Source organism: Pelmatolapia mariae, linkage group LG8, assembly GCF_036321145.2.
Source record: "Pelmatolapia mariae isolate MD_Pm_ZW linkage group LG8, Pm_UMD_F_2, whole genome shotgun sequence".
NCBI lineage: Eukaryota > Metazoa > Chordata > Actinopteri > Cichliformes > Cichlidae > Pelmatolapia > Pelmatolapia mariae.
This window is the reverse complement of record NC_086234.1, coordinates 19,797,565-19,818,738: the sequence shown is the minus strand read 5'-3', so window position 1 is coordinate 19,818,738 and position 21,174 is coordinate 19,797,565.

Here is a 21,174-nt window from a genome sequence, read left to right as displayed (position 1 = left end):
TGGCCCCAGCATGCATGTGTTCATCTAGACTGGATAGACTCAGACTCATTTACCCAACTGCAGTGTGGGGATTTGTATTGTGAAGCTTTGTGTTTCCTCTACATATCTCTAGGTTGGATAGTGAGGCCTCTAGGGTCTCCTTAGCCCAGCTGCATCCTCTGCTTGTAGCCAGCTTTAAAATGGAAGTTACTGGAGCTGAATCTTAACGGTTCCCCAGTCTAGCGCTGTCTAGCAGAGCTAGCCTCTGCTCTGTAATAGTGATATAGACTGCATTTCAGCATCTACCGTAGAGCCATCAGAACATGTTAAGCAAAGTGAAACGCCGTGTGCTGCATGCTTCGTTTAATCAGCCTTTAACATGCCCTCCCTGTAAGCAACAAAGCTCTCATACTGTCTGGCTTGACAGTACCTTTAAGGCACTTGCGCTAACTTTTTGTTCAGCTACAGGCAGAAATTTTTGACATTGCTGAAAAGTACAGAGATTTCTAATGCCGCTTTTGCTTTTTTCAAAGAGCAGCAAAGAGTAACAGACAAGCCTGACAATGGCTTGAAGGATTAAATACAGCACGCACACAGCACATGCAGGTTGGAGAAGCTCACTCCATAACTTGAGCAGCTCTTGAGGGTTAGGAGTCACCAGAGAGCAGCGGTCTTAAGGCACCAGAAACAGAATAGGAAAGGCAAACAAAACTCTTCAGTCCTCTAAATAGCAGACAGAGGTAAAGAAACTTTGATTCACATAAGCAATGAAACACAGAATTTTTCCAGGCATTACTCAACCGACTTGTATGTGAAATCGAATGTAAATGTTTGGCACAGGCGGACTGCATATTTATCAGCCTTTACCCTACTGGCTCTGTAATAAAAAGTCTGAGTTATGTGTGATTTTGTCCGTGTAAAGATAGCACAGGTAATAGTCCAACGAGCCAGTGAGTGTCATGTACAGCCTCCTAACCAGACCTTGCCTAAACCAAATTACAGAGTATTTTAAGTCAGAATGTGTCTGAGTATCTCCCATTGTTTGCTATATGTGAGAAAGTAATTATTTTACATTTAGACAGAAATAAGCCATATCCCTTTATTTCTATGCTTTCAAAGTTAAGGCCGAATACTATTACTTATTTATCACACGGACACCTTATCAGCCCATATGTTCATTTCATTGATTAACAGAATAAACCTTCTGGGATCATCAGACTATACCTTTACTCCAACAAAATATTAGCACCCACTGAATAACTTAAGTCAGACACACTTTAAGATGCTTTCAGAAGGCCTCAGGGTTATTTATACTCTTAGTCCTGTCATTTCCCCCCAAGAAACAATAATATAAAACAGTCCGTGTCAATGGTTGTTGTTACATGACTATAACAGAGAGTCCCTTTCATGTTGCTTTTTACAAGGCGCCGTGTGAGCCCTTTAGCAGGTGCTCAGTTTCTGCGTCTGAACGGCCGGGTGCCTATTTACTGTCCAGCGTGAAAGTCCAGTGCTATTTGCAAAGTGTGGTAACATTAGCCAGCCTGATCAATGTGCTCAACCCCAGCGTGGGGCCACGTACCACATGTCACATCCTGGTTCACAGAAAAAAAAAGAAGAAGAGGGTGTCAGAGACCCCACACCCCCTCTGTGTAGGGTGTCACCTACACCCAAGAGAAACATTTCCAGCTCTCCAAATGTCAGTGGGCAATTACAGTGGGGTGTCTAATGCACTAAGGCAACCTGAGAGGAGGAGGCTGGCATGAAAAAGGGAAGCAGTCTGGCAGTTCTTCTTGGGTATACTTTCGGAGATAGCCTGCAGCTGGAAAACTGTGAAGGTGTCAAAGCTCGGTGGTCAATCACTGTATCTCTTTTTGCCCCCTTTTAAAAACCAGATTAATTGGAATTTTCCATTCCCATCCATTCATCACTTTGCAACTCCTGTTTATTAGCTTGTCATTCATAGCGGAGTATAATGGTAAAACCATCAAGCAGGCACCATAAAAAAGCACCTCAGGGTGAGGCTTAAGGCTACTTGATCAGGCTTAATAAAAGAGGCTTTATGGATATTTCTCAGTAAGATGAAGATATCACACCACTCGAACACTCTGAAGTTGCTACTCCGCCAGAAGCTTGATGTGCCACTTGTGTCTCTAAGTGTGTCTGGACAAGCATGCTGAAAGGCTGCATGGCTTTCACGTTGGTTCACTTTATGGTGCTAGACTGTGAAGAATAAAGAAGAAATGGAAACGAGGGGGGGTAAAAAAAAAAAGAGAGTGCAGGGTAGATGGTATCAGCCGCATGGAAACAGTTAGCCAAGCCTCAAAGCCTCTTTTGAACTGCAAATGGCTGTTAAGAAACAGCTTTCACTCAGAACATGTTCAAATAACATGCCACCAACATGCAATAGGACTCAGGGAGAGAGCTCCCCCTTGCACAGCAAAAACACAGGTATCCCATCCACCCACCCACTCATCCACCTCCCTACCTTATCTCACCTGGAGAGAGAGAAAAAAGCCATTTAATTTTCTCTGTCTCATTTTTTCCCTTCCTGGCAAATAAAAGATGATTTTTTTTTTTTTTTTTTTGCAAACCTCTGACAGGCGAGCCTTTCGCAGGATTTAGTCCATCTGAAAACATGTGGTAAGCCTTGTGGAATGTTTCAAATGATTCCCAGATGTGGGCCGCAGACAGGTTTAACCCATTCTTCTCTCGATCGGTGGCCCAGATGAAGCAGAGAAGACGCCTTGCCAGGAGAAAGTCTGAGCAATATCGCGCAACTCTTATCCTTTTCTGTCAATTTTTGTTACTTTCAAAGCATTAGGGCTCACTGAACTGTAGCTTAATATAATTTGCTGTGAGGCTAAAAATGGAAGTTCTCTCATGGTGCATTAACCAAGAATAAAGAATGCGAGAGCGCTGCTTTCTTTTCTTTCTTTCTGTCTTTCTTTTTTTTTCCAGACAACTCAGCAAACACAGGAACCTGGCAAAAAACCAAACCAAAACAAAACAAAGGAAAACACCTTTATGAAGGGAAAATTCACACTCCCGATACAGTTAACTTCTGAGGGCAAGCTCAACAGACTGCATTCTTTGCCCTTTTCTCTTGCAAAGTAACCTGGAAAAAAAAAAGATAAACATCTCTTAGTCATTTAATATATTCCGCCGGGCGCTGACAGTGCCAGATAAAAGAAATGCAAGACTTAAGCTTGCCGAAGCTTACTTAATGCTTCGGCTGAACTTCATCTTCAGTGTTTTATATTGCGCGATTAAGCCGGGACTCAAAACAGGGCTGCTGGATTGTTTTATGAAGAACATTGTTGTTATAGTAACACTCCCAAAGATGGCAGTTTTGGTAGAGATAGAGAGGGAGGTAGCAGAAAAGCCAGACTACTAAACGGGGTGGAGAGAGAGGGAGCTGCTTGATATCCTATGAGCAACAAACTCAAGTGACCCCTTTCCCAGTTCTTGCTCTATCTCCAGCTCTGATGTTCCCTCCCTCCACCCTTTTCTCTCTTTCTTTCCTTTGCTCTTGCTCCTTCCCTCTGTACTTCCCCCTCTCTCACCAGCCCAGCCAACTGTGAAGCAGTTGTCCAACACGCCCGTCTGCCTGCCAGCCAGCACGCTGGACTGAGGCCCATTATACACAATCATAACAGACAGAAGGGGTACATGCAGACAACTGATAGAATTGCGCTAAAATTGAGGGCAGAGGAGAGTGGCAGGCAGTCACTCTGGCAGCACATTGGTGAGCAAGCAAAGGAAGAAAGGGGAGCAGTCAGACAGAGAGCGGGAGATAGAGAGAGAATAGTCTTGTGCTTTGAGGCTCTTAGCAGGATACTATAGGCCATATGAGGCCAAAGCAGGCTGGGAAAGATTGTTACTGCTTTGAGCTTCCATATGTGAATGCACCGCAACCCCCCCCCCCCCCCCCCCCTTTTTTGTGCATCCCTCCCACAAGCCTCCCCAAGGAAAGACCAATGTTTTAAAAGAATCACAAACAATTGCCAACTCCATATTTTGCTTTTTATTTTTGAAACAGAGTCAAACGTGCTTTTGGTTTTTTGGCCATGCTGTGTTGCAAGCAGCTCTATGCTCTTACTCGGCACAGCTATTAAGACCAAATAGGCCTGGGGTCAATTTCCCCAGAAGGGATTGGGCTTACGATATGATGGGAGTCATACAGCTGTATTTTGTGTACCTGTCATTTCAATTGCTTGAAATCAAAAGCTGTTACCGTTCATGAGCAGAGGGTGTAGTGTGATGCAGGAAGAATTCGAAACTGCTGGATGTCAAAAACCTGTGACAATCAGCTGGTCACCCCCACTTGTTAACATGCCCATTAGTGAAGCAGAAATTAACAATTTGGTACCCATCTCTGCAGACCAATCACATTCAGTTTTATTGGGGTGTGGCCACTTTGCTTGACAGGTGAAAGCCTTTCGGTGCTGTTCATTTTTTGGTTGTACTAAAGCATACTGTAGCGTCTACTGCAATATCTCAGTAAATATAGGCACCTTGTTAACTATGCTAGCTAGATATCTAGCTAGTGTGATGACTAGCTAGCTAGTTTAAAATGGTCATGTGCTGTTTTAAAAGCAAAAACAAGATGGCGACCGCCAAAATACTGAAGTTATCTGTACAGTTCATGCCAACCAATCATAGTTTTCTGTCACAAATTGTTTTAAGCATCCAGGATGGAAGATTAACCCAATGCAGACATGCTTTAAATCTTTAGCACTTTGGCTACCAACTTATTTAACAAGCCATTAGCCAATGAGCAAGTCAGACCTGCCCCCCCTCATCACGTACGTTTTTTGAAAACAAGATGGCGATGGTAAAAATGCCAATCCTTGGGCTTCAAAACTTTAAAAACCAGCAGGTGATGCTGTTGTAGCTATTTGTTTTATACAGGTTATAACTGAGGTGGGCTAGCTGTTTCGCTAAGCTCTGCTTGTTGTTTTTATAGAGTGTGCCTTTCAAGGTGGAGAGTTCATTATACCTTTACTGCAATATAAGTGAGCAGCACGCTTCAACAAGTGTACAACAACAGAAAAGGTAGGAAACTGTATTTCTGCCATTTCCTTCAAAAAAGCAACTATTACTTTGATGGTATTAGTACCTAGAAATAATTCACAAAGGTTGAATTGTGAAACCTTGCAGTTTCAAAGGTGTAGCTTGACAAAACTGATTCAGATGCAGTCTACAGTGCAAGGTTTTCCTGTATTCAGACTGGCAGATGAGTGTTAAGAGGTTAAGGCTGGCAGAGCTTTAATTAAAAACACAGTTTTATACCTTCACCTGTGAAGCATCTGAACTCACTATGTCTTGTAATAACACCATGTCGAGCAACATGAATTCCCAAACTGACTACCTGGCAACCTCTGTCTGCGCAGCATCTTAATTCTCACACATAGGGTTGTGTTACATGCCCTCCCACTGGGTCTTCTATTTTGGATCACCAGGGTGCCAGTCACCAACATGTTCCCCTTCCCAGCATCTCATCAGAAGAAACCCAGAGAGTATGTCCCTTTAATTAGACCGCCCGTGAAAATAATGGTGCATTAATGACATTTCTATGGGGGCCAATGAGCTGGAACAACAGAGGAAAGACGAAATCACAAATCAATTCCAACAAATGTAATTAAGGCTTAATTAGCCTCCAGGGTGTCACTGCAATGCCATAGAGGGGATGATGTGGAGGAAGAAACCAAGAGAAAGGGGATATGAAACAGAAATTTAAAGACAGAAAGCTAGTCACAGGCCATGAAACAAATGAGCGCTCTCTTTTGTGACGATTTACAGTCCTGCGACCTACTGCTTGTATATCAGTTTTAAAGAAAGTACGACATTTGTTGCTACGCTTTAACAGCATAATATAATTCAATGCTTATTGCTTTGATTACACTCATAAGGAACGCTAGCTTCTGTATGCTAAATGTGTGGTTCTTGGCACGTGCCTGAGCGGTTTTAAAGGGGAGGGCTGATTTAAAGGCAGCACTTCCAGTGTGGAGCCACACAGCCAGTGCTGGGTAGAGAAGTGCTAATTCTCTATAAAAACAGCTGCATGTACGGTTAAGCCCAACAACATTCTGGTGTAACAAAAAAAAAAAAGAAGAAGAAGAAAAAAGGAAAAAAGAAAGGAAGAGGGGGGAAAAGAAAACAACAGAGAAGGGGGTTAAAAAAAAGAAAAGCAAAAAAACCACAGGGAGGCTTGGATAAGACTGGCCTGCCTTGCTGGATGCCACATCACACAAACACAGACTCTCGCGCCAATAAATGAGCTTCATAAACTGCAATTAAAACCCTGGGCACTAATTTAGTGGAAATGGCAGCCTGTAAAAAGGGAAGAGTGTTAGAGAAAGGGGGAGAGGTGTGAGAGAGGCAGAAAGTGGGAGAAGTGGGAGTTTTTGGACTTTAGTAATGGTGATTTTTTTTCCCTCCTTTTTTTTATTCGTTTGCATTAATGCAAAACACACACACACGTTTGTGTGTTTCCCTTGCTTGTAACACACACACAGAACAAACGCAGGCACAGCGTGCTACTCGTTTTAACGTAGGGAAGGGTCGAATCCAAAAACACACATGCTCTTAATTTTCATACATGGTTACTTTAATAAACTTCAAATAGCGCTGATTAAGATGAAAAGCTCTCTGCCTTATTTCTTCATTCACAACACACACAAATACACACTCGTACACACGCAGTCCACTCATAACACCACTGCGCTCTCCAGGAAAGCTGGCGGGCAGGTTTATCATATCAGAGGTGACGGGTAGAATGGGCTGGACGTGGTTGATGGGTGACATCTGCCGCATCTGCCTGCTATCAGGGTCAAAGAACTAAAGAATGAGGTGACAGTAGTGTGATTAAACAGGCCACACACACGCTTGAAAACAATGCCAAGAACAGAAGGAGGAAAAAAATGCAGGGAGCTTAAAAAAAAGCCCAAATCCAAACACATCTCACTCCCACTACCCTAGCAGACAAGACGGTGTAAACCGTCAGTGACACAATCGATATGCTCGTCAGGTTTGTGTGTATCTTAGGGCAAGCACAGCTGTAATTGGGAGGGGGGATGTTAGGCGATGCAGTGCAACAGCGTTAAATGATGATGTAAACATCTCTGGTTGCTGCAGCCAAACATCAGATGCTTTGAAACGGTGTGACAGTCACAGGCGCTATTCGTAAATCCTTCATAAACCACAGGATGGGTGGCTTCAACCACTCTTCCTGGTTAAGATTACTACGAGTATCGACTGACCTTGAGCTGGCTCGTCTTTTCCCCTCCTTTAATCAGAAGCTGGGGGATTTAAATGTTATTCACGGAGCTTGCATAGGCAACTCATGGAAATGTCACGAAAATGGCAAATGCGACAGGAGAGTCAATAAAAAAAATGCTCCAATACCGTACCTGTGGTGGCAGATATAAAAGCTACCATAGACTTTGAGCTGCTTTTGTAGCTTGTAGCTTTGTGCTTGCCAGGCACACACACCAGTGGTCTCACCTGTGCATTGTACCCCTGAGAGAGCCAAACGAACATTGGAACTATAAGCAGTGTAAGGCCTCTGCCACGTTGCCTTTTTTAATTGCTTATTGATTAGTTTGTCATGCTGTGACAAAAACCGGGAAACAACAAAGGAAACCTGGAAGTGATGAGAACTGGGGGTTGTAATGCATGGCTGAGCAGGAGGCTGTCTCAGAGGGGGTAAAGTGAACTCTCTGCTGGAGAGTAAATAAAGGTTTTTTTTGTTGTTTTTTCTTTTCTTTTCTAAAAGCACACCCTACAGTGGCTCATGGGAGGAGTTTGCCTAGAAATTGAAGAGAACTACGCAGAAAAGTAAATGTGTCCTCAGCTGCTAATCTGGGCATCAAGCACATCGCTGTGAAAGAGAAAAACAACACGAGCTTGGCGACGGAAGTTTGAGGTTAAGACATTTATCACCACCCAAATCCTCTGCTGTATCTCTTTTTGGGTTTCCTGTGTAAGTCACCATCATACTAATGTGCCCCTGAGGATTGTGTAAAGAGGCAGTCACATGCAGTTCAAATAGATGCGCAGTTCTGCTTGATTTCTAGGTAAAACGATAGCGTAAGCACACACCCAAAAAAATCTTATGACTAGATAAATTATAATATGTTTGACAGGAAGATTTTCCCGCGTGATGAGCAGAAATGGAAGGTCTGCGTTTATGAGATGAAAGGGGGTTTAAGAGTAGATTTTATCACGCATTACGTACTTTCACTGCCCTCGTTGCAAAATTCTCCAAAAGTCAAGGGTTCGAGTTTGCTGATCGTTAAAGATGAAGAGGCGCGGTTTTCAGGGCCGCCGTTTCCTTTCGAGCGTTATATTTTTACATTGAGATAATTATCTTGGCGCTTCAGACATTTCAGTCACTAGTTTCAGTGTCTATATTGGCACTCTGACTCACTGTCACTATGACTCATCGCACGCAGACACGCAAATGGGAAATGATACCCACATATAATGATCACTCGGGATCAGATGTTGCTCATCTGTGACTCCTGCAGCCTTTCCCAGGCCTGCAAAGACAAGAGTGGGTGCACTGATACTGACAGAAACAGCCTGTGAGTAGTGACCATAATCCTCAAATGCCCCCCCTGTGATCCACAAGGAACCTACTGCTGATCTGATCTAAATGAGGCAGAGAAGGAAAACTCCTTCTCTTGATCTCTCTGGAAGAAAAAAAAAAAAACAACTGCTGCCACAGAGCTGCAGCAGTATGACGGCTCTAAGGACTGCAGTTCGTTATAGAATATAGGAAAAGTTGTTCCTTTTACCAACTGGTAGAAAGTGCTATTCCAAAATATGAGACTTTTTTCTCTTTAACATGATCGTGAATATAAAACAAAGATTAACTGTCAAGCTAATTAAAAAAACAACAACAAACTATGCTCAGTTGTGGAGTTTTATGGTCAAAGGAGAGTGTCGCTACTAATGCCCTTGAAATGAATCACAAAAACAGCAGTTTTGCTTTTTCCTGTTGTCTGTTGTCTCTGGCAGTGGCAGTGTGGTTTGTCTGTGTGTCTGTTACAAGCAGGGAGGGAAGAGGAAGTATAGTTTCTTGTGTATCTCTACAGTGCTGGCTGCATTTTAAGCTACTTTTTCAGAATTACATGGATAGCATTTCAAACCCAACCCCCTTTTAAAAAAAATTAAACCACATGGGTACTTCAGATATTGATGTATTTTCAGTATATGAACAAAAGCTGGCAGGACATTGCCGGGCAGGGGGGACTTTGGTGGCGCAACAATCTAATTTACCGTATAAATAGAAACTTCCCCTCTCAGCAGCTAATTTATTAGTACAATTGCTACTGTAACAGAACTGGAAAGCGGCCTTCGCAGTGAGGTTGCTGGCAATGTGGCAAAATAAATGATGGATGTGTTCTGCACGAGCAGGAAAAATGTTCTGCAGCAGAATCCTGCCTTTTTTGTGCAACCAGAAAGCTTCATTAAGAGGTTGAATCTAAACATAATCTGTAAGCAGTGAAGCTTAGACTGATGGTAGGATGGGTTTATGGATGGTAACGCTGTGAGCATTTAATCACTCTTAAAGATCGCTGTGTTTCGTTTTGATCCCCAACATGCCTGAGCTGATCAGGGAGTGTAGTTTAATAAGCGCCAATCCATGGTGATGCTGTGATGTGCAACCAGTCGGGGATTATTATAGTCACTGCAGGGCACACAAGAACAGCAGAGGCAGACATTGCTGTTGAATCCGGAGATGTGCCAGATGTGTCAGGAGCTCGGTTACAGGTGAAAAGATTAAGGTCGCACTGTCCTGGCTGGATTAGCGCCATGAGCTACATGATGCTAATGGGCTGGCACTACCAGGCAGAACGAAGGCGTAGGTAGGCTGGCAGATGTCGGCACGCTAGTTTTATGGTTGCGCCTGGATCCTCCCTACACGTGGCTCCCAGTTCCCCCTGCAAGCTGGCGTTGCTCAACTCAAAAAAAAGATAAGCGGTGATATAAGAGGTTTGGTAGCAGCAGCAGGGTTACGAAACAGCCCGCACCAGCCAGAGGTCCCAACCTTTTGATCTAATCGTGGGCAAAGAATTAGTCTCCATAATATTAGGGGAAATGTACCTCCTAGATGCTGCAAAAAGTCATGCAGAGAGCAAGAGAGAGAAGCTCAATATGAGCACAATCTAATGCTTTTCAGTCCAACACTTAAATCAAGCTCTGTGAAGTAATTATTGTTGGATCACAGAGGTCTTCTATACCTTATAGATGTGGTTTGATCCTGTGGTTAGATAGTTGTTTGATTAGTTTTCACAGGATAAAACGTGTAAGATTAAAACCTAAACGGGAGGATTATTTCATAAAAACAGGAGTAGATGAAACTGCCTTGTTTTTAGAAATCCACCCAACAGTGGTTGACACAAGTGGGAGGAACTTGCTGTGATCAGTGCACTGATAATAAGTAGTACAAAAACATGTTTTGGTATTATCAAGGTAACATAATGTGGTTTCCCATTTAGATCATGCTGTCTGTCTGACACTGGCCATCATCTACCAAGTGACATCGATTAAGTCTTTGAGGGTTTAGTGATTAGTGATTCCCACGTGGCTCCAAAGAACTAAACAACTGTAACCTGGAATCAGCAAATCCTGGATCAGCCACTTGATCTTAGATCTTTTAAGCCGTATACATAAAATGAGTCCCAGAATAGAGTGATGGGGAATGTAACAGTGTAGGATACAGAAGAAGAAGGTGCAGAGTGGATGGGGCCTTTCTGTGTGGAGCTGACGTACGCTCTCTGTGCCCGATTGGGTTGCCCCCAGGTTAGGTAACTTGCTGATTCTAATTTGGGAGTAGGTCTGAATGTGAAGGTATCTGATTGTGTGGGCCCTTGTGTTAGCCCTGTGATGGACTAGTGACCTGTCCAGGGTGTACCTTGCCTTTCTCACTATCTCAGCTAACCTCAAGCCTCCCACACACAGCCCAGAGTTAGATAAGGAATCAGAAATATGGATGGATGGATGACATCCTGACCTGATTCTCCTTGACGTTGGCCAGAGTTCATGTGTGACATCAGCTTTAGCCCATCAGTCAGTCAGTCGATCACAAAGGTAAATAAATAAAGACATCTAAAGATAATCAGTTTCCAAAGACATTAATGCAAGAATATGTTTTAAAAAGCTGGAACCAACTTTTTGGCTTTTTTGTTGAATAAATTGCTTATTTGATGTGATTGTAATTATGCTATGTTCTAAAATTCAATGAAACACCAATATCAAATGTTTATTTTTTCTAAATAATAAAAAACAGAAATAAATAAGTCACAAATATATTTTTTGATAATGCTCAATAACTCCCTGGACCACTTGAGCAGCGTTTTTGCAAATGTTACTCAAACAGGTGTTAAATCATGCATTTGTTTGGGGCTTTTTTCAGCTGTCCCCAGCAGTGCAGAATGTAATACTTGCAGCAAAAGCTGACTCAAAATAAGCTACAGTCCCAGGTGGTGATAAAGGAACTGGTCACCCAGTGCAACAGTTTGACTCATGTCTGTGTGTTGATGTTTAAAAAAAAAATAGTAATATTAATGGTTAAACATGCAAAAGTAGCTTTAATTACCTATTGAGTGTGGTCTTGTATTTGATATGTTGTAGAAAATTACATTTTGTTTCGGTAGCTTTAATTCAGGAAATGGCCCAAACTCTGAAAAGAAAACTGCTACATGAGCTCAGTGAAGGCAGCACAGTGGACGGTGAAATGGCCAAGCAGGCAGGCAGACGGCAGGCAGGCTAGCTCCTCCGGGGAATGGATGGAAACGGGAACGTCCACATTTCTAGACAGTGACTGGCCTAGTTTCAGGAGTACAGTTCATTCGCTCTCTCCCTCGCTCTCCCTCACTCTCCCTCGCTCTCTCCTCCTTTCCAACTATCCCTCTGTTTGCCGCTACAGCAGAGCAGCCAAACAAATCATGCAAAGTTAACATCAAAGTTTGCTCTCAAAGGTCACCGGATCTCTCATAGAACAGTTGACCTCTGTGCTGCTGGAGGGCGGAGTCGACCCAAAGAAAACAGTGTTTTTGAAAGCTGCATGTCATTACTTTTTATTTGGTTTCCTCGTAAATTTAACCCACCCTGTCTTATCTCCTATTGTACGGCCCCTACTTTGCACATCTGATTGTTTTTTTATATGCATATTTCTCCCTCCTTCTATATCTCTCCCTCTCTGTTGTGTCACATTTCTTCCAAGTTTTAAGGACACAAGCATGTGGAAAGCTGGTCTGTCGCTTGATATTATGGCCAACATAACACCAGCGGAGTGACGCAAGGTGGCGAAGCCAAAAAAAAAAAAATTCAGCCAGACTAGAACATTAGCTCTTTCTCTCTGTCCTACTTGCTTCTCTGTCCATCCTTATCCCTCAGGATGGGAACAAACAGAATGCCTAGGCCAAGGGAGGAAAAAAAAAGATGTGGGAGAGTGGGACATAAAGGAGGCGAAATGACTAGCATAGCACATAATCGAGAGAGGAAGGACAGAACAACGAAAAAGGAGAGAGTCTTTGGAGCGAACTATAATCCAATAAAAGGTCTTGTGAAAAGACACGCTGACCATAAAAACTCTACAGAGGTTACAGGAGGACGTTGCTAGAAATATAGAGCTCGTCCAGATGCCAGAGGAGGATGATGGGACAGCAGAGTAGAAGTGAGGACAGGTTTGTTCGTTTGTTAATCCCCAAACACCCCCCACCCTCCCGCGATCTGTTCATCCCAATCTTTCCCCCCAGTCGAAAGTCACCTCCCCCCGCTCTGCTGTGATGAGATTTCCCTGGAGAGAGTCGGATGGTACCGCTCCACCCCCACATCCCTGTACCTCCATTCCTCCCTTTTTTTTCTCCTGTTTTTCGTCTCTCTGTCACTCATTAAGTCTTCCCTTCTCTTCTTCTTCTGCCATCATATCACTCATTCCCATGGCAGTGATCTGTGAAGACTATTGGAGGTGGTGGTGTGTGTTGTGTTTGTGCGTGTGTGTCTGTGGGAGGGAGGTGTGTGTGTGTGTGTGTGTGTGTGTGGGGGGGGGGGGTTACATTCACCAAGGGGCCTTTTAAGTATTCAAGGTTACCGCTTGACAAAGCGTGTGCTGCAGCGCATTGAGTGTTTCACAAGGCATGTGATGTTTTGTAATTTTTGATGAGCTTCCCTGCAAATCTGATAGTGTGTGTGGGTGTGTGCATGTGATGTGTGTGATAGTGATGTGTGTTTGTGTGTGTCTATCTTTGTGAGGACCAGTTTTGGGTTTTCGAACCTTGGAAAGTGAGGACATTGTTCCTGGACTTCAGTCTGGGATAGAACCTCAAAAGGCAGTTTGATGGTTACATTAGTGTTAGTGTTGGGACTTGAGTTTCTGCTAAGGAATGCATAATATCAGCGAGAGTCCTCACAGTAATAGATTTCTATCTGTGAGTGTGTACGTGTGTGTGTGTGTTTGCAGTTTGTGAAACAGGATGACCTGTGGACCGGGTGTGTCCTAGCAATGAGAATGTTTACACTCTTTCAGATGTTCTGTTTCAACATCGTTTGCTTTTCTCAAGACTGAGTTGATTCATATGGTTCAGCCGCAGTTATCACATGCTCCATGTTATTGCTTACTCACGTTACTGCATCAGAAATGTGTTTACTTTAAAGGAAGCAAACTTTGTTTTTAGACTAATAGCTGCGTAATTATGACTGCATGTCTATTAGTACTCAACTACAATGAACTGCTGATCCTTTAGCTTGAGTTAAATGGTACTTTTACTGCAATCCACCCTTATTACATGTCATAGATCCTTTCTTTCTTCCTTGCCTCAAGACACTTTATAAAGTTTAGTTTGTTGTAAAGTAAACACCCCACAATATCAGAGATAACCCCAACGATCAAATGACCACCTACGAGAAAACACTTGGCGACAGCGGGAAGGAAAAATTCCCCTTTAACAGGAAGAAATCTCTGGCAGATCTAGGCTTTCAAAATGATATATTAAAAATCCTACTTCTTTTGATTTTCGTTGTATTTTGTAAATTTCATTATCTTTCTGCTAATACGATGTTGTGCTCCCTATTTGCATTTGTTTCATGTGTTAGGTTCAACTCACAACTAAATACAATATGAAGGTTTTGAAAAAGCATGTGGATAAGTTGGTGAGTTACAAAAAAATCTCACCTGCTGTTATAAATGAGCAAAACTCTCATCTACCAGGAAGCACACATTTATTTTAACAGTCTATAGGCAGTGACCAAAGACAGTATAAAAGAGGAACATAGCCACCATGATGTCACATTGGCTTTGGACACCAAACTTTGAAGCTTTCATATTAGCATTCGGCTATGGCTATGTTGATTTTTTGGGGGGTCAGGAGTTATGGTGGAGTGCTAATTTATCGGCTAACACTAGTTAGCATTCATGAACTGTATCAGTTGCGTGGGGGCAAGTGTGGCTTAGGAGATAGAGTGGGATGTCTATCATCTAGAAGGGTGGTGGTTTGATCCATGGCTCAGTATGAGTGTGTCTTGAAAGGTTAGTCACTTCAGTCACTTCAGTTCAGTTGAAGTATTGGATGAGACCTAGAAGAACAACTGGCAGTTGAAATGGCCACACCCTAATTATCCAGGTAGATGAGTTATAAACAAATTTATCCCACACTTTATCCATAGTCCGAAACCATTTTTTTGCTAGACTGTAGGTAAGATTTTTTTAATCGTGTAAACTTGGGAGTCTATATGGGGACCAGTGTTGGGTGTAAAGCATTCCAAAGTAATGTGTTACTGTAAACAAATTACACATTTCAGTCCTAAATTCAGTAATCAGATACAGTTACAATTATGTTTCATCAAACATGTTTTTTTCTTTCTGTGCACTTGCTCTACAATCAGCTGATTTCTATACAAGGATGAGAACAATAGAGGAGCAGTCTCCAACTTTGATTATGGATATCACTTTGATTTTTATTGCTCAAAAGGACAAGTGAAGTGCAAACTTTGTACGGCTAAGACAACTTTAGCTGTTTGCAAAAGTCTGCACAGACAGCATGCTAACATGAAGCTAACCAAGCACGCTGATCCCAGCCTAGCAGCCAGTGCCTGATCTTCGACAGGCAACAAAGGCAATGGTGAGCAGTCACACGAGCAACATTTCTGCCTGCATTTATACCTGTAAATGTTTGTACAGCAAAATGACTTGCTTTGAATTTTAAATGGCCTGGTTTTTAACTATGAATTTTGTTTCTATTTTTATGTTCATATGTAAAGACTAGTGCTGTTAGCGTTATTCTTGTTAAAATGACATTAATGCCATAACGGCATTAACGTGACAAATCTCCGTTAGCAAGTTAGCGTGGATCGCCCCATGCGTGTGGCTGCACGGCGCTAAATTGTTAACGAGCTAACTGCGCTAACGCGTTGATGCCGTGCAGCCCCACGCATGGGGTGTTAACATCGTTTTAACGAGATTACAGCACTAGTAAAAACTAAAAGAAAGATCATATACTAATGTCCTCATTAGGAGAGGGATTTCCACTGGGTTGTGTGGGTTTATATCGTTAGCTGACAATTATGTCACAGCTCTTTTCAGGTCATGTTAAAGAGTAATGAAAAGTAATGTAACAAGTAGTTACTTTCTTTCAATTAAGTCCTTACTTTTAAGAAAAGTAATGTGTAATACATTGTTTGAGTAATGACCCCAACAGCGAAGCGGCCTGACTCTCTTCTGGAGTCACCCTCAAGTACTCACTAAAGAAAATGCAGTTTTTTGGACGTCCTCATTTTTGGCGGCGTGTGTTACTTTGTGAGGTTGCGGCTTGTTTTAAACAGTATATGCTTAATAAATCTGATGCCAAATATAATATGACACCATAAAAATAGAACAACTCAAAAATAATGGAAGTAATAAAAGATACACACACACACACACATACTGTGAATGACAGTGATGCACGGTCTGTGGCTGTCATCCAAGTTAACATTGATCAGAACTGTCAGCACACTACCAAATCAATCATGCTCATTGATCTGACACAACATTGGATTGGGGAGCGTTTGTTGTTGTAGGCTAAGAACATGATATTACTGTAAGGGTAAAATTCGAGGAAAATCAATTTTGATTTTCATGGTGCTCGGGGGAAAAAAAAAAAGTTGGATCCTCACTTTCTCAGGAAAACAACACAAGATTAAAGCTATAGCTAAATGGAGCTTGAAGGTAATTTAAGGTCATTAACAAATGTGCTTAATTTCTTTTCTTAAGAAGTCTTAAGAAACAGAAGAATCGTGTCAGACTGAATGTTTTAAAGTCAGATCTGCTGCTTGTCAGAAGAAAGTATGAAAAAGAAAGGAGGGGTTACATATCCCATTATACCAAAAGAGATATTAGTAAAGTACATAGAGAAAAGTTTAGCCATAGAATATAAATACTGATCATCCTGTCTTCGACCTCGGGGCAGAGATCAGAGCATAGAGGGAACTAAAGGAGTGGGAGAGACACGGCCCCAAGACCTGTGTGTGTTTCGAGCATATCTCTGTCTCACTTCTTGTCTCCATTTTTCCACAGTCTGCCCTGGCAGAGCTGAAGATGTTTGACACAGACATTGTGATAAAAGGGTGATGAATAAAGAGAAATGAATGTTACAGTTGGGTGGGATAAGAGCGAGAAGGAGAGAGCGTATGTGTGAGGGAAGGGAGTGAGTAAATGCAACTGTTGCCATGCTGGTGGAATGAAGCATGCTCTTATCTGTCTGGAGAGGAGACAAAAACAGAGTGTGTATGATACAAGGGCCAACACATAAAAACCCGATGGCGGGAAAAGAGAAGGAGCTAAGCAAAGAGGACCCCCCCCCACCACCACCACCAAAAAAATCAGAACACCAGACCTCCCCCAAAAGACAATTGAAACATGAAACGCCTGCCTTCATGGTTTAAGAACAATGTCCTGCATTCTTTCTCTTAACCACAAAACTTGCAAGGAACTTACCCTTCTGCATCCACACACACACATGCGCAAAAGGATTTGCACACACCTCTTTTTGAGCAAATGAAGCCAGGCATCCTTGCGCACACACTTTCATGCACAAAGGTGCGCTGCCTTTTTCCTGTAAAAAAAAAAAAAAAGAAAAAAAGGAGGGGGGGGGGAGAAAAAAAAGGGCAAATTGCACATGAAAGGATGTGGGGAGAGGTGGTGGGCGGTGTGTTGGCGGTGGGGGGAAGCGCAGGGCGGCTGTTTTGAGTGAGTGTCTTTTTATCAGGTGAAGGAGAAGCAGGGAGGGGGGGGTTGGTGGTGTAAGATTTATCTGCTGCTGTCGGAAAACTTTGACCCCGGAGTTGTAAATCTGTCAAAGGAGTCTAGCCAGCTCAACAGGAAACACGAAAAGGAAGGGGGGGTGAAGGGGCGGGAGGGTTGGCGTGGTGGTGGTGGTGGTGGTGGGGGGGGGCACACCCATAAGCTGAAGCATGAGGGTTTTTGTTAATGGGGGGGATGTTTACAATCTTGAAATTGATTCCTCACAGCCGGTGAATCTCTGCCTGCAGCTTCACCTCTCACCCACTTACGCATGCTTGCAAGAAATAAATACATGAATATATTTATCAAAATACTGTGAATGTGCAAAGACATAACTGGCTGGAAATGACTGTTTTGATATGTAAATGTGCACTGCGGTTTGTGCAGTCCAGCGTAAGTGCGAGTATTTATTAATACTCTGAATTTACGTCGACATGTTTTCATTATGTTTAGTTTCCACTTCCAAAAATTACGCGTTTGGACGCATGAAGATGTTGACATGGCCGATCTCCATTTGTGAAAGAGCGACTAAGAAGTCGACTTTCTGTCAAGTACTGTTATGTCTATGATTGCTCAGTATTACATTCAGGATGACTAAGCACACATATTGGCATCCTTATGTGTATTAAATATGGTTATTTAAATGACGGTCTGAATGCAGGTTCACAAGAAAAAACTCACATTCACATCTAAACTGAATATCTGGAGCACCCATAGGAGTACACAGAGCAAAACAGTTAAATGCTCTTATTACTAATGATTTATAAATCTCTATAAGCAAAGAAGGAGGTCTACAAAAAGCTCACGCTGACCAGGAATCAGAAAAGAAAATGATCATTTTACCTACATGGAGCAAAACAATGGCACACCTTGTACCTTCTTGTACACAAGAAAGTTCTGGGTGTAATCCAAAGCCACGCATGCTAGGTTAAGTGATCATCTGAAATTTGCTGATTTGATTGGCTGTCTTCCTCTTACTGTTAGCTGCTGAGGTTGTACGAGGCCTTTCATGAATGCCAGATGTGACCTGTTCCAGCCTCATGTGACCCTCTGCAGAAAAAAAGATGCAGTAATGGATGGAGGGATGTTGCCCTCTAGCAACCGCTTATAATGACTGGCCAAAAAGAAAAAAACCCTCGCTTTTATTGAACTAAGCATAGCATTTGGAAATACAACAAGGTAATGATCAGGTACGGTACGATAATGCATATGTTATTGGCTCCTTTTTCTGAACTCAATTGCAGTCACAGAAGATGTTTGAATCCACATCGGGCACAATAGACTCACTCGACCCAGCATGTTTCAGCCCAGATGAACGTGCTCGGTCTGTGCTTTGCATCCGGTACTGTGAGCCTTCTCTGTGTCATTGGGCAGGGTAATTGGACACACTTTACGTAGACTAAAAGCATCTATTCTTGAGCCCTGGGAAACGGCAACACCTTGGCACAGGGTGGCACGCTGTTACAGGCTGCCCTGAGAACAGCTCAATTAGCCACCTGGCCACTGCCTACCCATCACAAAACTGAGCCTGTCAGCCCACGCATACTGTAGATGTAGTGGATCAAGAGAATGGGAGGCTGTTTTGGCAGCAGACATCGCACAGACCGGCTTACGGGAACACATTTCTTGGATATTGTCCTTTCTCCTAATCAGCCCTTGAACGTCTCCATGACACGAGTGACCGGTCACGAGAATGAGCTCATCCGAGAGCTTTTTGTTCACTACTAGCAGCCCACGCCTTCGCACTGCATCGCTTTAACCAAAAATCTCGGGAGAAAACATTGAGAGACAATGAAAAAGCTGAGCCATTGTGTCAGTGGGTTCATTCACAAAAAAATAAAAATAAAAGCAGAGCAGGTTTTGAGGCTACAATGTGAATGTGTATTTGGATAGAATGTACTGTCTACAGAGCTGTAAAAAAGAACACACACATATATGAAATAAGGATAACAAAGTGAGGTGTGGTTTGCTGATCTGATGCTGATTGACTAGCTGCATGCTGGCAGACCCGGAGCCAATATGTGTGAGAGGGGATGTGAGCTCAGACTATTTCTGCACGCGTGTGCACATGCAGTGCATTGGGTATGTAAATGACAAAGACGTAGGCCAAACATGGGCATAGTTAGTCAGTGCCCTAGACAGACACTGAAAGCATGCGCATATGCTGTGGCTCACACACTCACGCACACACACAATCACACACACACACACAATTCTCACATTACTGCGGGGGAGGGATTTTTTTCATGCTTTCATTGAGTGAAAGAGAGAAAGAGAGGTGCGAAGCCTCAGTCACGCAATGTTGCTCCTTTTGGCTTGCTATATGTGTGTGTGTGTGCCTGTGTGTTTTGGATGCCATGATGCTGATAGTATGTCAAACTGAGTTTGTATGTATTAGTCAAATTGAGACAGTGGCTGTGCACACAGAGGTGAAAATCTGCCACCAAAGGACCTGCACACAGGAAGTCAAGGTTAGTGACACCCTCATTCTAAGTTCAAAAACAACTTAACACCTCTAAAAAAAAGAAAAAGGGAAATTTCTTTCAAAATTCTTACCACTGCCCAGGGGTCAAAAAGCATCACGAGCTTGCAACAGTAAACACAAGAGACAACCTCACTGCCAAAATAACCTGCTGGACACCCTCCTTGTGAAGTACGGTGGCGTCGGTTTTTCTATATATACATATATGTAAGTACACCCGGAGGCACATGTGTGCATGTGTTGGCACGAGGGAGGCACAGAGGGCATTAGAGGCCACGTTTAGGGAACTTGTTGTGGTAACAGATACATGTGTGGTTTCATAGAAGGGGAAGTGAAAGCAGAGGGCTGCAGCTGTTCATGTCTAGAAGGCCTCATCTAGGCTAACAATTGAGAGAAAGGAAGTGAAGAGCAGAAATTGCCCATGTGCCGCAGTTATCTGAGTGTTACAATCTTCCGTGCGTGTGAGTACAACCGTACATATTGGTGTGTTGCGTATTGGTGCGTTGCATATTGGTGTGTTACGCCTGCAAGACAGAGCGGTGAAACTTCTATTTTTCAACCTTCCTCGGTCACCGCTTATAAGATACAAATGATCTGCCATTGAGAGATGATTTTTTTTTTCTTTGTATTACTGAAACTGAAGTGATTCGTTATGCTTTCTTTTGTGCTGACAAAGGAAACTGCCTTAATTTAGAAAAGGTCAAAGTTACACCACACAGAAACTGGCACTCACCCTCACCTAGACTATTTCCTCTATCAGGCTGTGTCATTCGCAACCACAAAGGTCATGATGACTGGCAGATAGTGGTCATGTGAGCACTTCTGGGTTAAAACTGTATCATATCTGTTATGCTAGTTTAATAAACAGGGATTTTTAAAATAATGTTCTTAATGTTATTTGACTTGTGTGAACAAGTTGAAAGTTTCTCTCCCCCCCCAAAAAGAAAACTCTACATGTTTGCTCACTTAAAACACACACGTAAAAAAAAAGCTAAGTGGAGGTGAAGGTTGTTTTTGGCTTGATCCCAAACACCCCCACACTCTCCATGTTCCCCATCTCACAGACTCCCACTCTAAGCCCTGAGCTCCAGTATGAAATCAACATTGGGCCTGCAGGAAATGAGAGATCTCCACAGGAGATAGCGGAGGGAGGCAAGGAGGTGGAGGAGACAAAAGAAAAACAGCAGAAAGAACCATAGATTTGACTTTTGACATCCGAAAGTCTACTTTCCATGTCACGGTCCCTTCTTTTTCCTTTATCTCCTCCTTCCCTTGTCTCTCTATCTCTCTGTCTGCGTCTCCTCCGACATCTGCTTGCTGTGTTCGAGCGTGCAGCTGTGCCTGCGTCTATACGGCGAGCTTGAAGCGCTCGCTCCCGTGAAAGGCTCTGGGCTTGTTGTTCTTTCCTGGCACGGTAATTCGC